This window comes from Manacus candei, unplaced genomic scaffold, assembly GCF_025592945.1.
Source record: "Manacus candei isolate 608988 ecotype Guabito, Panama unplaced genomic scaffold, ASM2559294v1 h1tg000014l, whole genome shotgun sequence".
NCBI classification, from domain to species: domain Eukaryota; kingdom Metazoa; phylum Chordata; class Aves; order Passeriformes; family Pipridae; genus Manacus; species Manacus candei.
Window position 1 is genome coordinate 3,236,917 of NW_026138062.1, and position 23,961 is coordinate 3,260,877.

The 23,961-nt window shown below is 40.3% G+C and overlaps 1 protein-coding gene across 9 annotated transcripts in view; it reads right to left on the reverse strand.

Annotated features, from left to right (window-relative positions):
• The window catches only part of FARP1 (FERM, ARH/RhoGEF and pleckstrin domain protein 1), a 205,996-nt gene that overhangs the window by 168,417 nt on the left and 13,618 nt on the right, over window positions 1–23,961 (reverse strand). Inside the window, exon 1 of one of the 9 annotated variants that reach the window (XM_051780594.1) lies at window positions 13,529–13,652. The exons of the other annotated variants lie outside the window; for them this stretch is intronic. The gene's annotated coding sequence lies outside the window, so the exon portion shown is untranslated. Of the gene's footprint in view, window positions 1–13,528; window positions 13,653–23,961 lie in introns of those variants that run through there. 9 annotated transcript variants of the gene reach the window in all.

A 23,961-nucleotide genomic window follows, 5' to 3' on the forward strand; every position in this document is an offset into this window, starting at 1 on the left:
GCAGTGCCATGGAAAGGGACCTGGGGGTCCTGGTCGATGGCAAGCTGAATATGAGTCAGCAGTGCCCTGGCAGCCAGGAGGGTCAACCATGTCCTGGGGGGCATCAGGCAAAGCATCGCCAGCCAGTCAAGGGAGGGGATTGTCCCGCTCTGCTCTGTGCTGGGGCAGCCTCACCTTGAATATTGTGTGCAGTTTTGGGCACTGAGGTATAAGAAAGTTATCAAGCTCTTAGAGAGCATCCAAAGGAGGGCAATGAAGATGGTAGAGGGCCTTGAGGGGAAGGCACATGAGGAGTGGCTGAGGACACTTCGTCTGTTCAGCCTGGAGAAGAAGAAAGTGAGATCTCATTGCAGTCTACAACTTCCTCATGAGGGGAAGAGGAGAGGCAGACATTGATCTCTTCTGTGGTGACCAGTGACAGGACCTGAGGGAATGGCCTGAAGCTGTGTCATAGGAGGTTTAGTTTCAATATTAGAAAAAGTTTCTTCACCAAGAGAGTGGTTGGGTGCTGAAACAGGCTCCCCAGAGAAGTGGTCACAGCATCAAGCCTGATAGAGTTTAAGAAGCATTTGGGTGATACTGTCAGGCACTTGGGGACAGTCCCGTGCAGGGCTAAGGGTTGAACTTGATGTGTGTCCCTTCCAACTTGGCATATTCTGTGATTCTGTAAAACAATTCAGTGTTTTGGTTTTGGCTGGATTAGCAAATCAAATCAGCTCTCAGCGGGTTGGCAAACCCAAGGCCAGGAAGAGCTAAGACCAGCCAGCTGCTTGGCAAACCACTGGCCTGACTCAAGCTTTCTCACCTAACTCTACCTGAAGCAGCTGGAAGGCACAAAAAAAAGCTTCAACTGCCATTAGATAGACTAGTAGATGTTGTTTTGTCCTAATCACACATTAACGATCCTTTTATACAGATACTAAATGCTTAAATTAAAATTTTAAGGTCTGTATATACTTATGCAGTAGCTTGACAAAGGCCACAATGTGGTTCAGCATAAAGCCACCTTAGTTCTCCGTGTCCAAAACAGCCACATTTCATAGCATCGGAAAGGTTCAGGCCAATCAAATTTTCCACATGTTTTTCTTCGGCAGGATGAAAAAAGTATCAAACTTACTTAGACTAAAGGGAGCTAGGAGTATAAACAGCACTTGGGGGTGGGGGAGAGGTAGGGGTGGAAGGAAGAGCAGGGGGGCAGAAATAAAGGGTTACAAAATTACAGTATACTGAGTGAAACAGAAGCAATAAACCACTGTTTGAAATGAAAACAAAGCTCATATTGAAATAGATGCCACTCTCATCTGTTTACTACTCTGCTCTTCTAGATCAGGCAAAGAGGACTGGACATTTGATGCAGGAGGTTCTTGAAGCCTGAAGAAGCATATTATAGGGTGAGAATGGTACCAGGTATCTAGGCCTTTTCCACTTCTTTTGCTTTACTTAAAACACATTTTCACAGCGTGAAGCAGAAGGAAGCACACTGCTCACTACACTCCTCTTAAAGATGGTGAAGCCTGAGGCACAGTGGGATGATGTGAGTGGCCTGTAAAGTCACTGAGGAGATGAGATGTAGGGCTAAAGTTGCAGCCAAGGCCTCTCGGATGCTGGCAAAACATTGTCTCCAAGCTCCTATGACAATGGAATACTTGAAAGAGATTAAAATAATCAATATAACCCATAACACCAGATGAGATGACTCAAACTGACTCAACGGCTTATAAGCCATCAGTAAGAACAAGGAAGGCACCAGAGGGCTATAAAGGAACAAATTCAATTCAGATCTTCCAAAGGATAACGAACATGAAGCAGCAAGGAGAAAAAGATGCAATTCACACAAAGTGTTCACACATGCTTTTAACTTTCAGCTTCTTGTAAAACTTTTGGAAAGCCTCAGCTGTGGAGAGAACTACAACAAATACTGCTTCTAACACTCGTGTCAAGTACTCATGTTCAATTGTAAGCACTTTCATACTTGCAGAAAACCACAACACTTGACACACTGGAGTAAGTTTAAGAAATTGTAATAAATAAGGTATAAGGAATGACATAATAATATGCACAGGTCACAGGTGGAGGGCTCAGAGACAGCAACTGTGGAAAATCTCACGATGAAAGTGAAGATGCCACCCCTCTCTCTGAGGTTCAGTCTACCACTGCACAAGACACTAATGATCCAAAGCAGAGAGAGCAGGGCATCCCTGCAACTCAGCCATCACACTGCAAAGGCTAATTTATCAACCAAGTCCACTTCTCATACGATGTGCTTATCCTTTACATTATCCTTCTGATTTCTTTTTTCCTCCCCATGGACAACAGCAAAGCAGGTATAATCATAGAGCTCCACAAAAGCACATAGCAGACCTGTACACTTTCAGTAACAGAAAATTCTGTACATGCAGCATAAATTGTCAATGACACTGCATTTTCATTCATATACCAGAATTACCATAAAAATTAAATAAGAGAGCAAGTTATTTGAACCAATATTTAAAAAAAAATAAAAATTCATAATATAACAAGGAAAAGGACCAGGAAGACTGAAACCAAATTCAATTTGAAATTATGGGTAGCAGGGCCAATACAGCTCAGGTTTTTATACTGAGAAACATTATTCTGGTAATTACCACAAGTCCCTGGTAGACTTCTACAAAGCAAATACGACTATAAAAAAAAATTAAGTTATTCATATAAATATCCTGACCTGGAAGAGACCTGCAAGGATCAAAGTCCAACTTAAAATTTCTTTCATAAAAACCCACAATTTTGAAATTGCATAGAATTACAGAATGGTTTGGGTTGGAAGAAACCGTAAAGATCATCTTGTTCCAACCCCCCTGCCATGGCCAGGGACACTTTCCATTAGACCGGGTTGCTCAAAGCCCCATCCAACCTGGCCTTGAACACTTCCAGGGATAGGGCATTCACAACTTCCCTGGGCAATCAGACACCTCACCAGTACCTCACCACTCTCACAGTAAAGAACTTCTTCCAAATACCTAATCTAAACCCACTCTCTTTAAAGCCATCACCCCTTGCTCTATCCCTCGACATCCTTGTAAAAAGTCCCTCTCCAGCTCTCTTCTAACCCTCTCTTTAGGTACTGGAAGGCTGCTAGAAGGTCTTCCTGAAGCCCTCTCTTCTCCAGCCTGAACAACCCCAACTCTCTCAGCCTGTCTTCATGGGAGGTGTTCCAGCCCTCAGAAACCATCCCCAGCACTTGCTCAGCTGAGAGCTCATGCACATCAGGAGCAGCAGCAGTGGAAGTTGATCTAAAAGGCAGCAGACTCATGCATACAGCATAATATTGCAGCAATAAGTGGCAATTTTTCAAGTCATGCTACATGGAATGAGTGGCTCCACCTCATTCCAGGCAAAGAACCACCAGAATTCCTTTTTTGAATGGGATTCACTGTGTACTACAGGAGACAGCTCTAGGGAATACCTAGAGGCGATTTACCCTTTTCACAAATACAAAACAAATACTCTCTTGTAAAAAGGAGAACTCCGCAGCAGAGAAGGGGGGTGTTTTTTGAAAGCTCTGAAGTTACCATAATCTTAGGAGTCTTTGGCAGTTTCTCATGGGAGAATAAAGAGGATTTCTCAGAAAAGCTTCTCTTTAAAGTGTGACTTTCTTAAGGAACTACCAAAACGCACAAACAGCTGCCTCTCTGACACAACATTCATGCTTCACATTATTCCACACAGAACCTCACATACCCTTGATATTATAAAAAGGTCCTTACAAAGAAAAACACAAATTAGAAATCTGACATAAATCCAGAATTTTTTCATTAGGCTAATGGACCAGCATTTTTGTGGAAGCAAAGAAATGTGAAAAGTTTTAAATAGAAAAACAGAACAAGCTTGAAGAGCAGTAGTGCAGATACAGATGTCTGTTTCTCTGCTTGCACCCTGCAGACTTGGCTGCTCAGATTCTAAAGGAAGCCTAGCAACTGAAGGTAGTTCAGGGATTTGTGTTCCGACTCCTGTCTGTCCTTACTGCTCACATCCACAATATTCAGAAAAAGAAAGAATTATTATAAAAGGCCAATTCATTCACAATATTCATATAGAGAAGGAAGCCAATAAAAAGCCAGTTCTTCCACACCACTGGGCTGTCTTCTAGCTCAAAAAAAAAAAAAAGTCAACATTGTAAGCGATGGCTGCTTCAGGAAGTCAGAAGTAAAGAGGCTCGAGGTGAGGTATGGTCAAGAAGATCAGCAAGAAGATAGATCATGTCTAGTCCCCAGTACAATTAGTGGGAAAGAGGATGGACAGGAAGCTCCTTAACTGGGCTTAATTTCTAAATACAGATTTTTTTTTCCTGTCCCTAAAGACACAGAAAATCAACTTTGAAAAACCTGCCTGCTCAAGAAAACACCATGGTTGTCAACTAAAAAGTAGACAGACTTGCAAAAGCAAGTCTCAGAATCAGATTCTTTAGCATTCTGCAAACTTCCTAAAATTTGCAGCAATAAGAAATGTCCTCAGCTATGCGAGATTACCCATAAAAGAATAAAATTCATCCCCTGTATTGAAAATAAAGAGAGTCCACAAAGTTGCATATCTTGGTCAGACTCTGAAAACCTCTAAATAACATTGTTTTATCCCTTAACCCAGTTTCTATGGGATGGTTATGCAAATGGACAGACTAAGTACTCAGGTTTGTAGAGCAATACAATATGTTTAGTTGTTAACATCAAACTAGCTAGAACATGAAATCAATGTCTAATTTAGGGACCTAGGCAGTAACACAAAGCATTAAAAAAACTAACTATTCAGTATACCAATAATGTAGCCTGAAATCCAGAATAATGAACATTTATGAATGTACAGGACATAAAACACCTCTTGCAAACCTATCTGTACAGCATTCAGAGTGCCTTAATTAATTTCTGCTTCTACCTTTAGGGTCACTGAGCTTCCAACTGGAGCTCATTTATCTTCATTGCATTCAGGTCCTAAAACTGTCTGCAATTCTGTGGCACCAGTAGCTGTCCCAGATTCCAATTCTTCTGCCAGATGTCAGCAAAGAGGAGTCCCATCCTGCACACATCTGATGTATGCTATCATTTTTCCTCAACCACACACCTGTCAGTAGGTCTATCAACAAGTGCAGAAATAGGTTTCTGTATGCTTTTGCAATTGCCTCTGCGAAAAAATCATCCCCTATCGACAAATACAGATTGTTCTGTGAATCAAGCCAGTCTAGTCTACGAATATTTTTTTTTAACCCACAACATTAAAATTAGTTTTGATGACTGTCAACGGTATTAAAAAAGTAAACATATTGATTTACTGTGTGTAATGTTTTCTGGACAACCTTGCATTAGAGACTTACCGCAGGCAAGGAACATTTACTTTCTTCCTTGTATCTCACGCAAGCAAGCAAAACTATTGTACATATGTCAGTGATCAATTAAGTAAGTAAAACTTCACATGCTCACTCTCTCAAAGGAACCCCTCAGAAACCTCTTCATACAAGTTACTCTTGGGACTGGTTGTGATCATTTCCTAACCTCTGGAGAGTTGTCTTCACTGTTTGCTCTTCACTACCCCTTCATGGCACCCTTATACCACGATCAGCATTACTTACTTGAATTGGGAATGCCAATGTCATATTCAAACCAACACGGCCAATTTTAAAGTTTTTAATTCAGGTTTTAAATCAGCCAGCTCGAAGACACTGTACAAACAAGTAATTCTGGCTATTCCTGGAAAGAAAATTAGTGTCTCATCTGCTAAGCCAAGGGGATGATTGCTCAATTAGTGACTCTCACCCAACAACTATATTTTCACTTCAAATCCAAAGGCACAGTCTGAGCAAAACAGGGAGCTCATGGAGCCATGAATCCCTTAATAGACCAGAGGGAGATATTTCCACACAAATGCTTCATTTGTTATTAGACAAGTTAAAATTTGAATTAAATATTGCCCACTTGCTTTGCATGAAGTTCAACACAATGTTCCCCATTGAAAGTACTTTCCTGAAACTTTACTTTCCTGGTTGAACAGGCCACACCTTTTCTACAAAATTTCTGCTTTATCTCAGGCCAGGGACAAGGTATTTCTTCTTTTCTGTGAAACTCCCAACCTGTTTTCTGAGATGTTTTTCAACCTATTGACGAAACTGCTTGCATGAGAAACTATGCTTAGGAAGAAGGTGTGAGCTAGTTCTATCACATACTTACATATTTGATTTTATTGACACCCCTTCCATTTCACATAACCTGCCAATTCTGTCACTAAAGCCTATGAAAAAGTAAAACTCAACATGCTTGCACAAGTAACAAAATCCAATATAAAAAAAAATCTATGAGGGAAAAAATATTAAGAGTAAAGAGTGCATAAGACACATGCTGAAGTAACTCAGTTAATCCTTTACTGATGATAAAATGTGTTGTAGAAGTGAGAGTGTACATGTTATCATTTTATGAAGACCTAAAGCATTTTAAAGTTGAGATATAAAAACATCATCATGTGGGCAAAAAGTTATTTCACATTATGAACAGAAAGACTGTGGAAGTTTTATTGCCACATGGTAAATGCTAGGAACATATAAAGAGAGCCTAAGAAAACCCCTATTTCTTGTGTTTCTAGCCAGCACAGTTTCCTGATTAATTGGGTCATCACCTGAGCCCACAGTTTGTCACTAGAAAACACAAGCAAAGTGAGTAAAATCTTAAAGCAGTTTGGTGGTTCAATAGTAGTACGAATCACTCCTGAAGCCATTAAAAGCATTTTATAAAACCCTTTCATGCCATCACTCCACATAAATAAAGCTGTTGCACCAGCTGGAGTGCTCTGGGCTCATTCACCCATACAACACCTCATGTGAAAGCCAAGCCGAATGTGCTTATAGTAGAAGAAAGTAATCTGATTTACTTCCAGATTTAACAGAATTCTGAAAGGGATCCAGCAACTCATACCGACCTTCAAGCATAACGTAGACATTTTCCATGAAATAAAAACATGTCAAAAGAATAAATAACACACTACATTAGCACTACTGTTCAACAGTTGGGGGAAAATCTGACAGAATCCTGTTTTTGAGAAATGAAACAGCTCAGGGGAAATGCTATTTCTCTGAACCAAGTATGAGCATATAGTAGAGGTATTCACACTGCCTAAATGCAAGCCAGTTCCTCCAGAAAGCGGTTAAGCATCAGAGACTAATTCAGGTATTCAGTGACCCTTCAGAGGAGCTTCTCCATGCCTTGAGCATGCAGGTCCCTAGCAGAAGATCAAAATGCAGCTGTCTGCATGCCAAGATCACATTCTCCCTCACTCACTCACTCTCCTCCCTCTCCTGCTGAGAGCCATCAGTTATAACTTGTTGCACTGATGGTGCGTTGCACAAATAGGGAGCAAAAGCTCACCAGCTTGCCACCACACACATTGTGCTGCACAAAAAGGGTAGGTACCCTTGTGGCACAGTGGCTCAAAACCACAGAGGACAATGACATCACTCTTCAAAATTATGCAGCCAGGGAAGACGCCTATCCAAACATGTTAAATTGAAGCCATAATGGCCTTGACTAGATTACTCTATGTCCAAAGCCTGTGATCAAAGTCCCACAAAATTATTACATAGGTTTTCCACTAGGAAAAACGTATTTGTGGTCACAGTTATATGCTCAGTATATGACCCACTACAAAACCAGAAAAAACTCCTGAAGTCCTTAAATATTTAAATGTCTGTTCCCAAAACAGACTTCTTATAAGTTTGTAAAACTGTTTGATATAATTGAATTTAAAATGATTGTTTTGTTTGGTTGTTTGGTTCTTTTAAATGAAGTCTTTAAACAGAAGCCTTTATCATTCTTGACCAAGGAAATACCATGCTTGGTAATGACACAGTACCCAGCAAGAAATACTCATACCATCAAGAGAAAAATTGCTTTACGTACTGTTGCTTAGAAAACTACTTCATAGATTCATTTGCATACTGGTGAAGATAAAATGGGTCATGATGCATGATTGTATAATATCCAGATTCAAATACCCTGTAGCGTTTTAAAATTATATCTCTACTCTTCCTTCAAAAAATATTTTAAAAATTATAGCAAAATTTTCAAACTTGCTTAGGTTTCTATCTCATCTCTCTTTGTGCAAATACTTGAACAAGTGAAAGACCATACCTGCTCCGAACAGTACAGTCTGGACACCCTCTCCTGATCTTTCAAGCTAAAGTGCTTTTCTGTCTTTAGATATTTGATAACACTGCATTTATTCGGTGCAGAGAAGACAGATGCATGGATATACTGCTGCCAGGTTGCACAGGTACATCCTCATTTATGTCTGGCTAAAATATAAGTATTATATACATTGTATGGAGACAGACTAAGGTTGGTTTTCACATAAGACATATTTAGACTAATATAGTTCTATTAGGTGCTGCTGTGTCCGCAGAATAAATACCCTACCCCACTGTAACTAACTTCACAATCAAAACTAACATAAATCACTCAAAAGCACAGCACTATTACAGCAAGCTTTAGAACCTGCACCTACAGAAGGGCTTGCCTGTTCAACCACCCCATTTGTCTCTATCAACAAACCTGTTTCAGTGCAGATTACATCCCTGTGGTTTTTGTTACAACTCCAAACTGACTATTCACCTGCTTGGAAGTGTGAAAATTACCTGTGGAATCTGTACTTTTTACTACTAAAGGAGACAGTGGAAAGCACCAATTCTCTTGTTCTGTCCTCTTCCTTGCAGTGCTCACGAGAGAGAAAGCAGAAATACTGCCAAAGTGGCACACCAGTCTGCACTGATCTCCTCAAAATGTCATTGGAAGTAACATTCCAAAACAGCCTTTACAACCTAAGGAAGATAGAGAGGCATAGGACTCAGATCCTTTTTTAAAATTCAGATATTAAGAGGCAGAAGTTGCCAGTGAAAGATCAAGCAGAAAGAGGGACATAAATAATACATTTTAAATAATCCCAAGTGAATGCTGCCTGAAAGATTGTAAGGGGTCCTCTCAGTAAATACAAGGCTCCCAGTAAAGCAGCACGGCAGAGTGCATTTCTGCACCAGGCAAACAGGCAGGCTGGGTATTAGATTGCTCTTCTTCCCTTGGAGAACATCCTATACTCCTCATATTCCTTTCTTGGCTCCTGAGTCTCAGGTAACTTTAGATTATGCTGAACACAGAAATCAGCCTTTATACCATATCCAGTGGTAACTCACAGCATATTCATGGCAGGCAAAGACCTTTAAAGAGCACATAACTAGTATCTCCCAGGAGTTTTTCCTTGCTGACCATGCTCAAACTTTGCACACTTTCCCAATGGTAACCTAATATCTAGCCACAGAGAGGGAGAGCACATGCCAGCCTGGGAACAGGAGTCCAAGACTCCTTTCATTTCAATAGCTTCCCAACTGGAGCAGGTCCAGGCTCTGGAGCAGGTCCAGGCCCTGGAGTGGAGGAAGCCCATCTTTCCTGTGCTGGCCATGGTGGGGCTGCCAGCACCCGAGCAGCAAGGAAGCGGAAGGCGTGCATCTGGAGTGCAGCACGGACAAATGCCAGACCCGAGGGAGATGAAGGAACAGACTGGGACAAGGGCCCAAAACAAGAGGGAGAGCAAGCACGGCGGGCAGGGAAGGGAGCCAGGGATCCCAAGGCAGTGAACAAAACAAGGCAAGAAAATGGACAAAAGACGATTGCATGTGAAAGAAAAACTGGACAAGGATGGGGAAGGGGGGCCATGACAGGCAAAGTATCTGGTCTCTGACAATGAATCTGGAAGGGAGGAGAAACTGTAGGTGAAAGATAAGTAAATAAAAAGTCAAGAACTGGAGACAGGTCCCTAAAATGCAAAAGGATTGTCAGGAAGGGCAAAAGAAGTGGAAGACGGGGGAGGGGCGGGGGGGGGGGGAAGTATGTCATATCTGATAGAAAATAGCTTATTTCCTTGAGCATGAACAATGACATCAGGTTTTATTCCTGATGGATTCCTCAGGATTTATTCCAAGCCTGTCAGAGGTCAAGAAACATTTGGACAACACTTTCAGACACATGGTGTGATTCTTGGGGCTGTCCTGTTCAGCATCAGGAGCTGGGCTCAATGATATTTGTGGGTCCCTTCCAATTCAGGATATTCTATGATTCGGTGATTTCCTTCCTGAAGTCAACAGCCCTGTTCTGCATGTACACAACAACTCAGAAATCTCTCCCTCTCTTAGGCTGGAGAGCTGTGCAGAGGAACATGACAGTCTGCTGTCACTGCAGCTCTCGTCTCTCACCCCACGGCCAGAAATCCCCACTAAAGGGTATAAAATGTATAAGTGCTATGGTAACTTTTATTTTCAAACAGAACACATTTTAATTTTTTTCTTTAAATAAGGGAAAAGCACACAACTTAGAGGAAGAGTTGAGAATCAGGAACTGTTTGTGTTTAAGCATGCCATCAAACTACAACTTATCCTTTCCTGTTCTTGTACACCATAAGCTTTACCAATTTCCCTCCTTGGACCCGTCCAAGACTGTTCTACCTCTTTCACCGCACAAGGAAGCACAGCCAGTTACAAGAAGGCACTCAGGATTTCTTTTTTCCACCCTGTTCTATTCTTAAGGCTTATTAACCACTTGAACTCTACTGTTAAAACAGAATAAACAACTACCTTTCTGCTCTTTCTGTATAGCAGTCTGATTTACTCTGTCAAAAAGTACTTACTCCAACTTCACAATTGTCAGAGGAGGAGGCATCACAATATCCTTACTTCCTATATGAGAATTTGCAGACAGAAAACCCAGGTCCTCAAAACACGTAGATATTGCCTCTCCTAGGAGTTTGGAGTCTAAATCTGTTTGTTAATCTAGGTCAAGCAGAGTGCAAACCCACTGGTTCTGTACTCCCAAAGTGAGACTCTTTGGGCCTAACCATCCTTCAAGTATTTCATATCCCACAACATGCCTCACACATGATTACAGGCTACCTCCAGAAGCATGAGGCTTTCTGAAAATTAGCTCACAGAATCACAGACTTGTTCTGACTTGGAAGGGACCACAAAGATTATCAGGTGTAACTCTTAAATGAATGGTCCATACAGGGGTCAAACCCACAACCTTGGTGTTATTAGCACCATGCTCTAACCAACTGAGCTAATCTCAGGGTCTTAGATCTCAAGTTTATCAACCATTCTCTGGCTTTTAAATCCCTTCTAGTAATGCAGAGAACTCCATCAAGAACTGAATCCAGTTCCTTAAAAGCAAGAGGCCATCAGCCCTCTTGAGCCACCCTTCTCTTTCAACATCTGCAAAAGGCAAGGAATGAGAGCTTTCTCACAGACAGCATAATAGACAACAGTGTCCTACAGGAGAAGAACTACCATACCCAACAAACGAGATAAAGATTGTTACACGGGAAAAACACAACCAAATAATTTAAGATTGTCTCATAAGTCACAAAACGGAGAATTGCAACTTTTCACTATGGACTTCTGTTTGCAATATTAATCACTTTCTTTAAACAGTATCTAACCTATAATAATATTTCAAATGTTAAGATGTGTTGACTTCTCATGTTAACTTTAAAGAAAGCAAGTAACACTGGCACTACCTTGAGAGTCCAGAAAACAGTATCCTTAATTTTAATAACTCCTGAATATGAATATTTTAATTCCTACAAGGTCTACAAGTGAAGCATCTGCCTTCAAATAACACCTCGTTATCCAGACAAAACAAACAGTGTATGATTTGATGCTTTTGGCATTGCATTCCCCTCCAACTCCTCTAATCCTGTAGATCCACCAGCAACCTAAGAGTTCTTCCATATATAAATATATATATATATGTATGTATGTATGTATATATACACACACACCTCCTATCTCTGATTCTAGCCATCTGCCACCCCCAAATAGACATACAGAAACACACAACATTCTCTTCATCTTTAAATGAAGGAGGTGAGCACTTGTGCAAAGCTCAGCACATTTCAGGAGAGGGCACACGCATAAGCTTTCCCATGTGGAGCGTACTGGTGCACAGTGAGCAGAGCAAGGAAGTAGCTGGAAGCGTTGGAGGGAACAAAAATGGATGTAAAATGACACAACTGTTAGATAGATGGGAGGAGAAAGAGATGATCATCTACTGTGCATTGATGTAATATTATGCAGGTTGATTTATTTTATGTAAATTCATGCATATAATATTTCCAGGGGTTTAAACCACTACAGGAGAAAGAAGGTCCATTTAAAGAATATCTAAACATATGCCAGATATGGAAAATGTTCCTCTCTAGCATCAGAGAGGATTATATTTTCATAAGGTCACTTATATGGCCTGGCCCTGTAATTTGGGCTGGCCTGCATGAAGCAGTCTGCACTTCTCTCCAGGGAGCACACAACCAAACACAGATGGTAGTCACTCTCTCATCGTTGGAGGCTTCTAGAAACTCATTCAGCTTCAGTTTGGTTTGGGAAACTGGAAAAAAATCACTAAATGTGAAAAAACTGCCTTGAACTGCATGTGAAAAAACTTCCTTAAAGCAAGGAACTCTGTATTTTATGAAAATCCCAGTGTGCATCCTCTGAAAAGGATGGCATACTCACCTCCGCTCCAAGAAGAACAAGAAAGGTTCTTCAGAATAAGAACCTAACAGCCAGCCCAACCTGCCCGTGCCCCAGCCCCAAATACTGTACCCTGTACTGGCAATGAACAGGTCGAGGCAGGTCCCTGCCTCTGTGGGAGGCTGAGAAGGCACATTTCCCTCATCTGTACTTGGGGGCTGCTCTTTTCCTGCTCTCCAGTTGCCAGTCGGGCACATAAATACTGCAGAGTATCACACAGAGGAGCAGGAAAGCATAGGCACAGGTTGCAGCTACCAAATGCAATGCAGCACAGCATGCAAGCAAGAGAAAAGACTTTAAAAGGTTTAATCTCTTCTGAATAGCAGTTCTACCTTAAGTGGTCCTATCCACAGTCCTAGCTATCCTGTACCACCTCATTCCTTAATATACAAATTTTGTCCAATATGGTATATGGAAAAAGAAGCCATAACTCTGATCAGTTCAGAAACATGAGAAAGTTTGAAAGCATGTACAACCAGTAAATAAAGCAAGAAGTGAAGGAAACAGCAATACACTGCAGCCACTCACTAACACATTTGCGCCCTGACATCACATCAGTCCTTCTCCATTCGGTCCCTACAGAGAAAGGTTAGGGCACCCTGACCACAAAAGCAGCAGCAGGAAGAAAGAAAAGGCTTGGTATCAGTAGCAACACATACAAACAAATAAACTTACCACAGCTTCTCTTGGGCAGCCAAAGCCTTAGCGATGAAAAGAGGATAGGCAGAACCAACACCTTGTTTGCCAAACAATCTACTAACACACCACACAGGATTTTTTTCCCCTTTGCAATTCAACCCAGAACACTTTCCCTTTGCTCCAAAACCTGTCACTAAATGATACGAGTTGATAAGGCCACTGTGGGGCTATTTACTTGCTTGCCAACATAAATAGGCGCAACACCAGTCACAGGAGTTACACACCAAATATAGTAACACAGTATCTCACCCCTCAGCTTTTGGTGCATCAATTCAACAGGAAGCAATGCAGGAAATCCAAGGCATCGGTATGATTCCAATCCATGCCCTTCCTGTCTGGGAAGAGAGATCTAAAACCATCTGGGACTCCTGCTAACAGAAACAGTCAACACCTCTGTTGAAGGCAAGGGGGAGGAAAATTCAGCTACACAACGCAAAGCTAAACTAAACATAGTTTAGCCGGCACGCATCAGAAGAGGCCATTATTAACTGCCCAGCTGTGTTCCACCTCCATTTTTCTGACATTCAAAGACAAACAGCACTGCAATACAGAGGTAGTGAAGCCATGCCAAGCAAGCTCTAAGCATGCCAGCCAAGGCTCTGTAGCGATGATGCTGTCTCAGCAAGGACATCGAGAAGGGGAAGCAGCGGTCACCCAGTTTGCCTCACCTAGCTCCTTGCTGCCACAGATCAGGCACTGCTGTAGACAAACCAGTATTTTAAAACTCGTCATGCTTGTTACAACACGATCCTTATCATGTCTGCAATATCCTCATTGTGGGGTTGCAGGAGACACAGCAAAGCTGCCAGTTGGACTCTGGAAGAAAAGCCTGTTCATGCAGCAGTACAGGTTGCTAATGGCACATCATCATGTACTCTGTAAATTTCCCCTGATGAGCACGAGCCAATGTCAAGGTTATAATTTTCAAAGGTATCCCCAGGATGGTCCCTTACAGACTCAGATTATTGCAGTGGTTTGTAATAAGCTACAGTCTACCAGAGCAGCACTACTGAAGTGTAAGAGACAGGAGCAGGAGGTAATAGCCTTGGCACACTACCAGGGAAAGTCACTCCTCAATGTATTAGATACTTGGATGAACTTTCCTCTTTAAAACAAAACATCAAACAAATTTGCCTGACCTGTCAGTCAATAAATCCACAACAAAATCACACAAACAAAAGGAAATTCCAATTAGTTAGAGCTGGGAGAGGGAGGGAAGGGAAGAGAATATTCTTTCCTGAATCTATTTTTAGGCTATGTAAGGCTGTCTGAAACCATGGCAATGAACCTGCTATAAATCCCCTTGCCAGCTTGATGTTTTGTTTCCTTATAGACAAGGATAAATGAGTATGTACTATGGATTAAATGGTCTAAACCAGAAACTAATCAACAATCAGGCTACTGAAAATGTATTCGTAAGTTATGAAAACTACTGGTTAATAGAGGCAGGAGTAGCTGATCAGAGAGACCAACATGTTCAACAATCTCATGGCTAAAAAGCAATCCTTTACAGCCCTAATAAACAGCACTGAGGTGGGATCAGCCTCCAGATTACATCCCTCCACCTCCACCACTGTTGACTTCTGGGTGTATTGATATCAATGGCTGCACCCTCAGTGCCCACATTTTTCTAATGCTTCTTATTAAAATGAAGGGAAAAAAGGAAACAAGAAAACAGTTTGTTTGGGGTTTTTTTTTATGTATATTCCCTTGGCTTTGGAAAAAACAACAAAAGAAGAAAGCAGGAAGAAACAATACTTTGCTCTTCTGCAATTTAAATGAGACTAAAAAAATCTACCGACAACTGAAAATTTAGATTTCAATGTAAGAATCAACAATTTTAAAGAAGTATTCCAGAGCTAATAGCTTCTATTAACATCTTTACATCTGCTGCTGAAATAACTCAGTCTATATTCTTACATTGTTGGCAGTATCAAATTTATCCTGGTTTTTAATCCACTGCCATGCACATTAGATCAGCTGCTAATCTGTGCTGAAACATCCTACAAAGCTCTGCCTTCACAACAGCTTTGCTTGGTATGTGGGGGAGGTAGACAGAAAACATACCTATCTCAAGACAGTTAATTAGATACCCTGTTCTTTAAAGATCCACATCCTAATTACATTTTGATTCTACATACTAGCAAGTTTTTTACACTTGCATGTATCAAGAAGAGGGGAGGAACATCTCTAAGTCTGCAAAATTGTTACTCAGCAACATTAAAGGAAAAAAAAACACTCAAACACAAAAAGGTAAGAATGCTGAAAACACTAAAAAATGCAAGATTTCTTCTCCACACAGACCATAGAGGACAGGTAGTCTCTTTTGCTCAGTGCTGTTACAGCACACACATCACCCAGGCAGTATCAGCTTCCCAGCATTGCTAAGCAACACCACACCACATTACCTCAATTGATTCAAGGGATGGAAGTTGATTTGGAAACCACTGAAAAAGGCAGAATCTAGATAAAAATGGTTGCAAAAACCTCACACACACAAGCCAGGATCTTGCAGTCAGAGCAAAAAGCAATTAAGGAAAACCATAGGGACACACATACAAACTGAAGAAAAAATAAAAAATAACAACATACATGAAGACAGAAGGAAGGGGAAAATGAAGCAGGAAAAAGAGGAAGAAAAGAGCACTGCTATCTCACCTCACATATTCTAAGACTAGAACAAGGAATTAGATCTTTCTATCCAGGGAGCAAAAACCAGTAAAACGGACAGAAAACCATTAGAGACGTGGCAATGTAAGCTTGATCCACGTCAAAAATAGAGCTTACACAATTGAGGATCTTTGTTACAAATATTGAAGATCAAATGGCAGGAATTAATATGAAACACTGAATTGTGAACTGCTTCAAAATCAAAACACACATTAAGACTTCTGAACATCTTCCCCTTCATTCTGATCCTAAATTCTATTAATGTCTTATACATTTGAAGATTTGCATTAAAATCCTGTTATGAATATAATCCAAAGCAGAACAGTTCACATTTGTATACAAAATAAATCCATTATCTATTAAACAAATTGAAAAAGCTCATCTGTGTAAGTTTTTTAATTGAAACTGAGATTTGTACTGAGTGATAAGAACTGGAAACAATTACATTTGACTACACTGTCCATTCAAATAATTCATGCAATAAAAGCCAATTTATATCTATATATGTACTATTATTGCCATGGCTTTTGGACCTGCTTAAGCCAACATAAACTAGGACTGAGGCAGAAAGAGGTGCTCCCCCATGGCTGCATATTCCTGTCTTCCAGCAACCTTCTCCTTTCCAGCTCCCATTTCACACACTGGAAGCACTCAAGGCAGCAAAACAGGAGAAGGAATGTCTGCTCACCTACTTAGGAGGGCCAAGGGACAATGGAGACAAACAGGTCACCACTCCTCTGAAACTCGGGAAAATGCAAGGTGTGTATGGGAGCAAGAAGACAGTACCTGTACAAGGTAACTGTCAAAACCACAGCATCATTAGATCAGACTTTAGAACCAATAGCAGGCTAACAGATTTAGATGTTACTCACCCAGAAATTTTAAAGGCACCCCAACATACCACCAGAGAACTATTAACCATACTGCCCAGCTTCCCTCTCAGACAAACTTAAAAAACGAGATATAAAAAGCTGAGGATGTGCTGCCAATTTCAATAAAAGGGCTCCAGGGAACAACAGGCTGGTAGCTACAGGCTCACTGCTACACTGAGAAAATTGATAGAAATTGTAGAACAGATTAGCAGGTATGCAAATAAAAATTACAGAGGAGTGTCATCATGGCATGACTTCTTTTACAAACTTGCCATGACATATATAGGTAAGTGTGGTGTATATGATACCTATAACATGCATTGGATCTCTAACAATCCTTTGACAATGTCTCTCACCACAGTTTTTTAAAGAAATTGAGCTGACATGGGATAGAATGAAGGGTCCTTCCGTGAATTAACAAGATTAAAAGAAACAGTACTGGAATAAATAGCCAGTTTTCACAACAGGTCTGGTTTTGCATTTGTGCTACTCAATATATTCATATTTATGTGAAAAATGGAGCAAGCAGCAACATGATAAAGTTTGTCGGGGATTAAAAAAAATCAGGAGAACTGTGTTGATCTGCAGATAGATTTGTCAGGTATATATTGACACACACCACAAAGTAACAGTCAATACAGTGAATGGGAACCCTGGAGCCACTACAATTAAATTAAATTCAGGAACCACACACTCACAGACGACCAAGTTCAGTGCTGGTTGGGAGATCAAATGGAACATCAGGAGTGAGCAGGTCAGGGATACCCAACGCAACAGGGAACACCACTGTACCTCTGCAGATCCTTAGTGCAGTCTACAGCTGCTGCACCAACCAATTTTCAAAGAAGGATACAGCAGAGCAAGAAAAGATTCAAAGAGTGACAACTATGGGAGATCTGCAGCAGCTTTAACCTAAGGACAACTAAACAAGCAACTACTTTTAGATTAGAAGGAAAGATGGATAAGATGACGGACATAAAACCATGAATGGTATTACAGAGAAAGCGAATAGGAAAGCACATCTCAGAATAAATTAGGCAGTTATATGAAGTTTATCAGGCAGCTTGCTTAAAAACAACAGGAAAAGGAGATACTTTTTCCACACTACAATTAATGGCAGAACCCATTGTCACAGGATGTTGTGAAGACAAAAATTTAAAATAGATTAATACATAGTTAGATGTATTTACAAAACAAGGCCTGTCAAGGATTGCTAAATAAAGGTGCAGACACAACTTTCTTGCTCAAAGTCCTTGAACTGCAGTCTGCCAAAAGCTGGGAGGGATCACTGTTTTGCTAATGCTTTTTCCCCAAAAGCATTACTACTGGCCATTATTAGAGGTGGAATAGTGGGCTAAACCAGACCTCTGGCTGGAAATATCTGGGCTAAATCCCATGTTACATGCCCAGGAATCTTCAGCAAGATGTGTAGTGCTGGGAAACCCCATCTTTCAAGAAGGAACATCCATACACAGCACCTGCTAAAGCCACAAGTCATACAAAGATTTGCTTCCTGTTGATCTTACATGAACACAGCTGTGCTACATGTTTCGAGACTGGGTTAGGTGAAGCCAGTCTGTAATTTTGCCTACACTGACCAAATAGGCTTACCTACTTCTGTTTTGTGGCCTGGTAATAAAAACCTCATAAGAGCCAAGTTATACAAGAGGAGCTCCTGTCCCCTATTTTAGGTGGCTGAGCTAATTACGGTGCTATGCTAATGAATTTGAAAGTCATTTGAGAAGTTGCACAGTTCCCAAAAGTCAGCAGCAGAAGGGGATGAGGAAGATAAAGAAGGAAGAAGAAAGAAGCCACTCTACTTCTGCAGGGATTCAGAAGCTGATCAGCAAGGGAAGGCACTACAAGCAGCACTAAAGCTTATTCTACCTTCATATTCCTTGCCACCCTTGTGGCTTTCCTCCATAACATGGCTGTCAGGCAAACTACAGACCTGAAAGATGTCAAGAAAATGACCTCTTGATGAGATTTATGAGGCAGTAACAGATTTATGCAGCTACTCATGAGATACATGCCCACTTGCATAGCCTTACCACCACATTATAAATGCAATTACATTTTGTGCATAGCAGCTACCCCATTTCTCATCTCTTGATAAAAACATACTTAAAAGTGTCTTTAAAAAGGTATATAAACTTTGGTTCCCTTCCAGAAATACTAAGTGAGCTTCCAGCAAGAAGTGACTTTGCATTTTTCAATATCATGCATTTTTAGCTCAAGTACCCAGAAAATATTTAGAGCTTATGTATATTATTTCTCTTGGGAAAAACTGATTGAGCTGAAACCCAGAGAAAATCCTTCCCCTGGGAAGGAGGAATCAGTAATGCAGAATTTCCCAACTTGAAATATCTTTCTAGATAGCAGACTGATCAACAAGACCTCTCTTGTCTCATGTATTCTCTCTCTGCTTCTACATATCTCTTACATTTTTCTATTATGTTCTGTACGCAGGCAAACAGAATATCACCAAAAAAAAAAAAAAAAAAAAAAAAAATCAAACCCCAACCAATAAACCAATCTGTTCCAAAAGTGTATTGGGCTCAGCTGCCATTTCAGCTGCCCCATAAATTCTACGATGTATGGTGGCTTTCCTGTTCTGCACAAATCACTGGAAGCCACAGAGTTGGAGATCACCTTCATCCACTGTCGAAACTCTCAGCTATACAGTGCTGATTACACAAACCTCCACATAAAATCACAGTTGGTTCCTATTAGCTTCCATGATAGGCCTACAATGGAACAGCTGCCCACATTTTCCTTCCTTCACCAAAGATAACACTAACAACTTAGGCATGATATGAAATACATCTGAATTTCTTGTTAAACAACAAAGCTCAGTCACCAATGTGCCTTATGTTGCTGTGTGAAGAGGTCAACTCTTCCTTGAGATATCATTACTACTTGTCAGATGGCAGTAAGTCTGTTAGTGCTTATTTTATCATGTTCTTGGGCTTACTTGTCTCTGCTCAGTGATTATTCCACAAATTTCAATATTGGCACTAAGATGACTGTTTCAGTGACTTGTTCCTACTTCTCCACTGTGATTTCAAAACAGTGCCACTTACGTCAGGAAACTGCAATTCCATCCAGAACATCAACATCACATAACTGCCTCCCTACCTCTTCTGGTAACACTATGTTCCCACAGCACTGCCTTATCTACAGCTTCTGCAAAACCATAGAAGCATCTGGGGTACAGTTCTAGTTTAGTTCTTTGTACCTCATTTCTCTTTGCATAACTCTGAGCTCCCATTAATTCTGAGATCATTTCTTAAATAAAAGCACTGCTCCTCTGCTTTCAAACAGAGAAAACAAGGCATGTCTTCATGAATATTTCACTGGTACTACTCTGTAATTTAACAGTGCTAGATGCAGATCAGAATATATAACTCCAGATTATTTAGTTGCAGGTAATTTTTTATTCTGGAGCCACTTTTAGTCAACCAGTCCAATTGGACAGAGATAGGCCATTAGAATACATCATCTGTACTTTCCTATACACACCCAAAAGCATGTTGCTTCTGTCATGCCACCACCTGGCACTTTCATGGCAACCATAACACCTTTAGAAAAACCAGACTTCATTACTATGGTCAACTGTTTAGTCTGACTAGAAGATATTTGAAAACTATCTTACAAAAGGAAGATGCCAGTTTTTCCTTCTCAGTCCACTATTACCTTGCTCCATGCTCTTATGCTTTCAGCATTAACTCTTCCCCTTTTGTACAGAACATATAGTCAGAAATCAGCCTTAACAACTTCTTCTGTATTACAAGTCCTCCAAAGTTAATGTTAAGATATATTCATCCATCTTATTTTTTTTCATCACCTGAAATTCCTTTCATGTTTCCAATTTCAGCAGCTTATGATCCTGGTATTTTTCAAACAAAGAAGCACTGGAAATTCCTACGAAGGAATGGAAACAAGTATCAGGTAGTAGCCAGGTGGCATCCAAGCAAAAACTGAAAAGGTCTCAATAAGGTAAAGATAAGGCTTGGATGCAATCACAAGGGAAGCAGCTGGGTGAAGGGAGGAGAAGGGCATGTAAAACCACTGCAAAGCCTCAGCACAAAATCAAGAACATTTTTTTTATTCTCCAGCTTCACTAGGATCTGAAGGCAAGAAAGCCTTGGACTACAAGCAAAAGGGGAGCCTGAGCACTGGACTGAGCTGCTGGTCACTCTGAAAAGGAAAGCTCAGACACAGCCCCTCTCTAAGCATATACGAGAATGTCTGAGTTTTCAGTCTTGCCTTTTTGAAGAAGTACCTCTAACATTACAGATCTGATCTTTGATCAGACTCAGAAAAAAGTCTTCCTAGTCACTTGCAAAGTAAAATAGAGTTGTGAGGCATGGAGGCATATACTGTTACTTATGTAAATGACATTTTGCTACAATAGGTTTTTAAATAAATTGTCTGGTCCCTTCCTTGAAAAGCCAAGATTATCACAGCAAGAATACGAGCAGAAAATAAACATGCCCACAACAGCATGCAGTTTCCGGGAATTGTACTTTAGAGGATCTGCTTACAGGTTATTTCATTCTCCCCCCAATATGTGAAATGGCAGAAAATTCAAGCTCACATATGTAGGGGCCAAATCTCATCTGAATACACAACCAGACACGCACAAAGCAGTCTGCAGGGGAAAAATCAAGTAAAAATATCTCTGAGACAAGCACACTGAAAGTGTATCTGAGGCTCCTACATCACCTAAGATGTTCAACTTCCTAAACTAGGACTAGCAGCATTAGTATGATGAACCTGTCTTGGAAAGAACACGTTATTTTCCTACAATAAAGTACTTGTAATAACAAAAAAAACCACCCAAAGAAAAAACAAAACAAAACCAAACAAACAGAAATCCAAAACCCACTAAACAAAAACTCCCAAGCAAAACACACTTTTTATGTATGTGTCCTTCCTCATTTAAGAAAGAGAACTTGCTTTCGTAGTCTGCACCTTGGCAGTGTTCCTTTCCACTCCTCTCCATGACTTAAGACATGCTCTACTAGTAGTATAGGAAACTTGGTCAAGTAAAAAACAAAAAGACAGCATAAGACTATCCTTTTAAATATTTTTAGATAAATTTTATGGTTCAAATGAAAGATAAATAGATGATTTAAATCACTACTGAATACTAAACACATTCGTCCTAAACACTTACACTAGTGTAGTGTTTAGGATAAAACCCTACATTAAAACTGCTATTGTAATTTTGCTGTAGAAATCCATTTCTATCAGTTGATAAATCTCAAAGATTAATTTGCAATTAAATATAGTGTTAATAATCAAATTTACTGAAATGCGAAGAAATTCCTTAATTATCCAAAATCACTAAGCTTGTGAGATATGTAATTTGTATGATGTCTTCAGTTAGAGAGCTGAAATTCTTTATATGCTTCAAACTAATGCACATAGCCCTTATTTTCTCCCAACTCTTAAAACAGCCTGTAAGAATGCTGTTTTGCGGAGATGATTATCCAGAAATAAAGTGCAGAAGTAGCAGGTGTTGGAAGAGAACCCATTTACCTAACGAGAGGTATGGAAGCTCTTCCTCCCTCCTGCCTCTCCAAGAAATACCACTTGGAATATTTCTGCCTGAAAAAAGTGATGTTTCTGCAGAAATCAAGAGAAGGTTGTACAGAGGCAACCTACACCAACTTTTCAAGTACTTACGGAATGTCACCAAATCATGACTATGGTACCAACTGCAAGTTTGAATTGACCAGTTCAGGTTAACATTTCAGGGGAAATATGAGCAATCCCTGGCAGTTGTGCAAGCAGTCCAGTTGCACACAGCAACTCATATGTAGAATAAATGGTTCACACCAGAAAGGACCTGAAGTCCTAACTATGTTAAAATAGACTCTAAATACAGACTAGACTACTTACTAGCCTTGCAATAATTTTGATAAACTCTACTGGCTGCTAAGAGATTACTGAAATAGAACTCATTTTGCTCAGTAACTCTACCACAGTACTGTAAAACTACCAACACACTTAATCTTTGCAGTAAGGGACAGTAGGGGCAAAAAATAAAAATGTAAAGAAAAATGCCACATGAACACTATATGCCAGTGCCTCAAAAGCTCTAATTCTCCCCTCCTCCCAGAAAGATATCCCCAGATCACCTCTGGCATGCTTAGGAAAGCCACACTATTCTCAGCCCATGCAATGCAGCAAGGTCAACAGGAGCATCCCATGGACAACAGATTAACTGTTCCTACCCTTCAGTTATCAGCTGTGCTCAAGGCCAAACCCTGCAGTTTCACCACTCACATTATCTCCTGGGTTTGCTCTGACTGATCCTGGGTTTCATGCCCATACAGTTTTTCCTATTTCATTGTCTCAGAAAGTTCAGCCTCTAAGTCAATGACACCTCTTTTTTCACTGAGTCAATTTTCAGTGGAACTTCTAGAGAAACCATTGAGGTTTTTACTAAACAAAGCACGCACACAGTCCTAAACCTGACATTTTCACCTCTCTTGCAACAAAGCATGAGTCTTGAAATTACTAGGACTAGTTAGTAGTCAGGGAATACTATGTGTACAGTTTAGGAGGCTTAGGGCTCGGTTCTCATCTGTCTGAAGTGCTTCAGAAAGGGAAATGGACAAACAATTACTTACGAAGTCATTCGATCTTTTAAGTTAAGAAAAGAAAATGGGATTTTTTAATATGGAAGACAACATAATGAAAAAAAGAAATATATGGGTATGATTATTCAATCCTTTTAAAGTCTTTTTCCCCCAATCAGTAAAGTCTAAGCATAAAGAATCAGAAGAGCAGCCAAATGCAGTATTGCTTTAAGGGAAATAAATAGTATGTTACCACAGCCCTCAGCTAGCAAAGTGACCCTGACTTTTTGCATGTTCTGCAAAAATAAGATACCCTTTAGGCAGTGTTCTTAACGGATTCATTCAGCAAGGGGCCTTCAAAGTTGTATTCATCTAATAAAAAAAAAAATTAGTGGCTGTCTCAGTAACTCAGTACTGCCAGTAAGCAGAGAACCTCTGTTAATGGATATAAGGCATGGTGGCACCTTACTGAACTCCTGTAGTAAAGTCAGGTTTGCTTGAAGGGTTTTAGAATGATTTGAAGTACTTAAAATGAACACCTTATTAA